This window comes from Mustela nigripes, chromosome 5 (assembly GCF_022355385.1).
Source record: "Mustela nigripes isolate SB6536 chromosome 5, MUSNIG.SB6536, whole genome shotgun sequence".
In the NCBI taxonomy this organism is placed as follows: Eukaryota; Metazoa; Chordata; class Mammalia; order Carnivora; family Mustelidae; genus Mustela; species Mustela nigripes.
This window is the reverse complement of record NC_081561.1, coordinates 97,506,350-97,513,627: the sequence shown is the minus strand read 5'-3', so window position 1 is coordinate 97,513,627 and position 7,278 is coordinate 97,506,350.

Sequence of the window (7,278 nt, the reverse complement as noted above, 5' to 3'; positions counted from 1 at the left end):
GCAATTGCAGGGTCATAGGGAAGCTCTATTTTTAATTTCTTGAGGAATCTCCACACTGTTCTCCAAAGTGGCTGCACCAACTTGCATTCCCACCAACAGTATAAGAGGGTTTCCCCTTTCTCCACATCCTCTCCAACATACGATGTTTCCTGTCTTGCTAATTTTGGCCATTCTAACTAGTGTAAGGTGGTATCTCAATGTGGTTTTAATTTGAATCTCCCTAATGGCTAGTGATGATGAACATTTTTTCATTTGTCTGATAGCCATTGTATGTCTTCATTGGAGAAGTGTCTGTTCATATCTTCTGCCCATTTTTTGATATGATTATCTGTTTTGTGTGTGTTGAGTTTGAGAAGTTCTTTATAGATCCTGTATAAAGGATCTATAAAGAATGTCTGTACTGTCATTTGCAAATATCTTCTCCCATTCCATGGGTTGCCTCTTTGTTTTGTTGACTGTTTCCTTTGCTGTGCAGAAGCTTTTGATCTTGATGAAGTAGGGAGCATCTTTTAAAAAGGCTAAAACAAATTATCAGAATACTTCTCTTTCAAAAGTATTAGGGTGCACCTGGCTGGCTTAGTAAAGTATGCAACTCTTTACCTTGAGTTTAAGCCTCATGTCAGGTGTAGAGTATAAAAAACAACAACAACAAACACTGTTCCCTGAAACTTTTTAGAGGTGTGTGTTCCCTGGAAGGAGTAAAAGAGTAAGGAAGAGAGGGAAAAAGCAGGGAGAGAAGGGTACGTGGGTAGCAGGGAGGGGATAGAGGAGGAACAGAGAGGAAGGGGGCTGTGTAGGAATTAGATTTTATGTAGGGGCAAAATCCAAAATCCAAAATATACATATCAGTAAAGTCACTGTCAAAAAGTCTAACAAAGAAGAAGTCTATCAGCCATTGCCTATCCCAGGAAGGATGGAGTCTCCCATCCCTGAACCTAGTCTGGCTCTGGGTTTTTTTGGGTTACTTGACAACTTGAGGAAATCATAGACCAATGTTGTGTCTAGAGAATAATTTCTCCCCAGGAGTCCTGTAGTTATCCTATTTGTAACCAAGTCTCTAATGATGTAATATGAAAACAACTGAAGGACTGTTGTAATATGCTAATTAGTACTTTAAATACTGTTGATGACAAGCAACAATGTATTCCAAAACCAATAACCTAAATGAACAGCAGGTAGAGATATGGCCACAATGAACATTTGGGTTCCTGGCTTACTTGAGGATTTGCTATATTTTTTCACCCTTTTCGTGTTGTTGGTGTCTCTTTTTCATGTGGTCTCTCCTGTCTTGCTCTGCTTCAGTCTGTTTGAACACACCTCATCTTATACTTTTTTTTTCCCGGATTCCGATTTCTTGACAGTGGCTTTGTCATACATACTGATATTTCTTTTCCTGGCTCTTCTCGGGCATTTTTCCTTTTATATAAGCTTTGAGATTTTACATATAAAATAATAACACTACTGGCATTATATAAAATTGAATTATAGTTATATAAAATTAGAAAGAAATTGATGTTCTTACAGTATAATGTCATTGCACCTAAAAACATGGTTCTTCATTATCCATTCCTGTAGGTCTTATTTATGGCCAACAATGAAATTGTATGATTTTCTCATTCAAGGCATAAGCTTTTTTGTAAAATTTTTTCCTAAGTATTTTAAAGGTCTTGGCCATTACTGTGAATGATTTTTCCCCAGTTTCTTTTCTAGATTCTCATTGTGTATTTCTCAAAGCAATATACCAAATTTTTTTTAAAAGTTTCCGAAGTTTTCTAGTTATCCAGGCACCTACTCAATAAAAAACAGTCATCTCTTATTTTCCAAGGTTTTATAGCAGTTATTTCATTTTCTTGTCTCAATACATTTGCTGTAAGTGCAAAAACAAGGTTGAGTAGCATGAGAGCCTGTCCGGTTTTTGGTATTAACTTAATTGGTTGGGTTTCACCATTTAATATATTTTGTTACTAGAATATTATAGTCTATGTTATGACAGATTTCTCTAATCTCAAAGGTTGTGTTATGATTAAATTTGTATATGATCATATAAATTTCCTCCTTTAATCTTTGACATAACAATTGATACATTTTCTGATATTGGACATCCTTAAACTTGGTGATCACTTCTTTCCTCTGTAAACTTTGTTCCTCTGTAAATTGGAAGGAATGACAGTACACACTTCATAGGGTCATTGTGAAGAATGAATTCATACATTTAAAGAAATTTATGTATAAAAACATATATACCTTTTTTTTTATTAGGGTAGATCTTTTTTGTGGTTGTTCTTTCGGTTATTTATTTGACAGAGAGAGAGCACAAGCAGGGGGAGCAGGAGAAGGAGAAGCAGGCTCCCTGGAGCTTGATTCCAGGACCCTGAGATCATGACTTGAGCCGAAGGCACTTAACTGACTGACCTATCCAGGCACCCCTACATGTAACTCTTATTATCTAAAGGAGATAACAAAACCTTATTGTTATTTATTCTCCATTTTATTTTTCTTATTCTCCTTATTTTATTCATTATATTATATTTCTCACTATATATTCCTTGATCAGGCTATGATAGTATGGAGGAAGTTCTAGTTTCATTAATTTTTATTTTTCTTAATTTCCTATTCTAAATCATTTGGGAAAAAAAGTATTTTACCGTTTTGTTCCTAACTTTTTTTTAATTAATTCCTAACTAATTTTATTTTTAAAGTAATTTCTGTACCCAACATGATGCTCAAATTCACAACCCTGAGGTCAAGAGTTGCATGCTCTTCTGGCTAAGCCAGCCCTTCTGACTCTGGCCCTTTCCCTAATTTTTTTTAAGATTTCATTTATTTATTTGACGGAGAGAGACACAACGAGAGAGGGAACAGAAGCAGAGGGAGTAGGAGAGGGAGAAGCAGGCTTCCCGCTGAGCTGGGTGCCTGATGCAGGACTTGATCCCAAAACCCTGGGATCATGATCTGAGCCAAAGGCAGATGCTTAACAACTGAGCCACCCAGGAGCCCCTATTCCTAATTTTTAAATGTGAGCTTTTATTTCCTTTATTTTTCATTTTTGGATTTAATAATGAAGATGCTTAAGTCTATAAACTTCCTTTAGCTACAGCTTTCACTAAGTATTACAGTTATTAGGTATAATGAAGTAATGAGCGGACCAATTAAAAAAAACAAATTGAAATTTCAGAATAAATATTTAGTAATATTTAACATATGACAATATAGAAATTTTTTCTATCAAAAATATTTTTTTAAAGATTTTATTTGTTTATTTGACATAGAGAAAGACCACGAGAGAGGGAACACAAGCAGGGAGAGTGGGAGAGGGAGAAGCAGGCTTCCCACTGAGTAGGGAGCCCAATGTGGGGCTCGATCCCAGTACCCCAGGATCGTGACCTGAGCTGAAGGCAGATACTTAATGACTGAGCCACCCAGACACCCCTCAAAAAGGATTTTTAATAAATGATGCTGGCACAAATGACTATTTTGAGGAAAATAAAATTCTCAGAACACATGTATCTCTTATAAAGAAATAAATTCCAACTTTATTACTTAAATTAAAAAAAAAAATCTTGAGGGGCACCTGGGTAGCACAGTCGGTGAAGCCTCTGCCTTCGGCTCAGGTCATGATCTCAGGGTCCTGGGATGGAGCCCTGCACTGGGCTCTCTGTTCAGCAGGGAGCCTGCTTCCCACTCTCTCTCTGCCTGCTTCTCTGCCTACTTGTGATCTCTCTCTCTGTCAAATAAATAAATAAAATCTTAAAAAAAAAATCTTGAGGAACATATGACTGTATGTATTGTCATGAATCAAGAAGGAGCCTGTTATCCAAGACTGAAGACTCAGAAAATGCATAAAAATAAAAATTTTTGTATGAAAAATGTACAACCAAGTCTATAGACAAATATTAGATTATGAAAAGATACACATATAACATAGATGACAATGTACTATGTGAAAGGCTTAAGTATTAATAAAGAAAAAGATTACTACAATTCTAATGGAAAAATGGACAAATGATAGGCAAAGCCATTAAAAAAAAAGCTCAAATTTAAACTACAGATCAGGGAAATGCAAATCAAAGTAATAATGAAATAGAGCTACCCTGCAACTCAACAATTGCACTACTGGGTATTTACCCCAAAGATACAAATGTAGTGAAATGAAGGGGCATCTGCACCCTAATATTCATAGCAGCAATGTCCACAATAGCCAAACTATGGAAGGAGATGAGATGTCCTTCAAGAGATGAATGGATAAAGATGTGGTTCATATGTATAATGGAATATTACTCAGCCATCAGAAAGGATACCATCTACATCGATGTGGGTGGAACTGGAGGGGATTATGCTAAGTGAAATAAGTCAGAGAAAGATTATCATATGGTTTCACTCATATGTGGTATATAAGAAATAGTGCAGAGGATCATAAGGGAAGGAAGGGAACACTGAAGGGAAGAAATCAGAGAGGGAGACAAACCATGACTCTTGACTCTGGGAAACAAGCTGAAGGTTGCTGGAGAGACCATAAGTAGGGGGAGGGAGTAACTGGGTGATGGCATTAAGGAGGGCACGTGATGTGGAAAGCACTGGGTGTTATACACAATTGATGAATTATTGAACACTATATCTGAAACTAATGAGGTACTATATGTTTGCTAGTTGAATTTAAATGAAAAAAAGCAAGGTAATAATGAAAACAGCTTTATATGCACAAGACTTATTAAAGAGAGCTATGATACCTATTGCTCTTAGGGATGCAGAAAAATTGTATTTTAATAAATTGCTGGAGGAAATTTAAATTCTTACATCTCTTTGGAATACAGGCTGATAGTATCTATAAAAACTAAAAAAACATATTATCTTTGATCCAGCAATCCATGGGAATATATTCCAAAGAAATAAAACTACCAGTGCATAAAGAAATAAAAACAGGAAAATATATTTTATATTCATAGTTGCAAAAAACTGGAAACAGAAGTGAATACCTGTTAGTAGTGTGGTAGTCACTTAAGTTGCTCAAAGAATAATTGTCTCATTCTGGAAATATGGTAAAAGTGAACTTTTTTGTTCCTTTTGAAATTAGGAGTGGCACACCTAACTGGCTTAGGCCAGTACAGTGTAAGTGAAATGATGCGCCACCTCTGTGTAGAAACTTTAAGTCACTGTGCTGCTCACCAGGTTCTTATCCCACTCTGTAGCAGCCATTGAACCCTGTACCGATCTAAAGGTTCATCAGCCTGGCAGCTGTGTAGCTGATGAGCAGAACTCTCCTGACTTCTTCATTTGGATGTGTAGCATGACCAAAGAAAGAAAACTTTTTTGGTGGTGTAAGCTGCTGAGATCTTGGAATTGTTACTATAGCATTAACTAAGCATATCAGAATAAAGGCATAGATCAATAAATAATGGTCCATTATATAATTGACTTTGACTTTGATTATACTAGATAGCTGGGATAGATTTTCGTAAGATATTGCTGACACAAAAATACTGAAAAATATTTGTATTATTATCCCAGTTTTTATAAGTAAACCATACATCTTCACACATGTATTACTATATGTAGAGATTATATGAATATGGGGAATCATATGAAAGCATACAAAGTTGCTAAAATAGGTCATAAAGGAAAGATAGATCCAGACCATATTAAAGAAGAGCAAAGCTATGTGGTGTGACAATATGCCTCAGTTATTCATGTTTAATTATAAATAAGGTATTATGGAGTAGATATGATCAAGTAATTTCACAAAGTATTTCTTTGATTCCAAGATGTTTTGATGCTGGAGCTTTCTCAGTCTTAACTGCATCAGGAGGTTTTCACACACCGGACTGAAAATGATATCAAGAAGAACTATATCAGGGTGCCTGGGTGGCTCAGTGGGTTAAGCCGCTGCCTTCGGCTCAGGTCATGATCTCAGGGCCATGGGATCAAGTCCCGCATCGGGCTCTCTGCTCGGCAGGGAGCCTGCTTCCTCCTCTCTCTCTCTGCCTGCCTCTCTGCCTACTTGTGATCTCTCTCTGTCAAGTAAATAAATAAAATCTTTACAGAAAAAAAAAAAAAAAGAAGGACTATATCAGTGTTTCTTAAAAGTGTGGTCTTGCCAGGAACTTGGAAATGCAAATTTACAGGTCCCAGTGAAAACAATCCTGAATCAGAAACTGGGATGGGGCTCAGTAAATGTCTTTTATCAAGACCTTCAGGTGATTCTGATACAAACTTGCCCCTTCCTTGATAAAATGTAGCCTTAATTCAGAGGTTAATTTTTAAAAATTCTATCTTAGAAATAAGGTAAATGATCATTTTAACACACTATCCTTTTTGCTAATTCCATTTTGCAAATGCTTTTATTTTGAATATAAATTCCCAATGATTCGATCTGATTGGCTTTGTTTTGTTTTTCATCTGGTAGGTCCTACCACCAACTAACCACTACAAACTAACTTTTCTTGAGATTAGGTGTCCACCTTAAACCCAAAGTAGCTAAGACAGAAGGAGGTGGAATGAAGAGACTGAGCGATATAAAACAGAGTTGTTCAGGTGCTTTGGGCAGTTTCTCTAAGAAATGTGTTTGGAAATGTCAGGCAGCAATTGACCTAGTAAACCCGTTTTAATTCCACTTTGATAAAGTAGTTTTCCTGTTAAGACAATGGAATATTGATGTTTATGCTAATTTTACTTTATTTTTATTGTTTATATTTTAAAAATGTAACACTTTGTGGACATCTGGGTGGCTCAGTTGGTTAAGCATCTGCCTTTGACTCAGGTCACGGTCCCAGGGTCCTGGGATCGAATCCAACATTGGGCTCCTTGCTCAATGGGGAGCCTGCTTCTCCCTCCGCCTGCTGCTTCCCGTTGCTTGTGCTCTGTCTTTCTGACAGATAAATAAAATATTAAGAAAATACATAACACTTTGGTGTTTAAAATTTTTTAATGTTTTTTTCCTTTGGTAGTTTCACATATTTTATAATTTTTTATTTTTTATTTCTGTAGGTTTTATTTGACAGAGAGAGCATGATGAGATAGCACAAAGGAGCATAAGCAGGAAAGCAGCAGAGGAAGAGGGAGAAGCAGACTCCCTGTCGAGTGGGGATCCCAATGTGGGGCTTGATCCCATTACCCTGAGATCATGACCCAAGCCAAAGACAGACACCCAACCAACTAAACTGTTCAGGCACCCCAATAATTTTTTTAAAATCATTTTTCTGGCATTAATATTTTCAGCTAATCATTTTCTGTCAATTTTTCAGTTGTTTATTGCATTGATATTTAAGTATTTTTTTTTTTTTT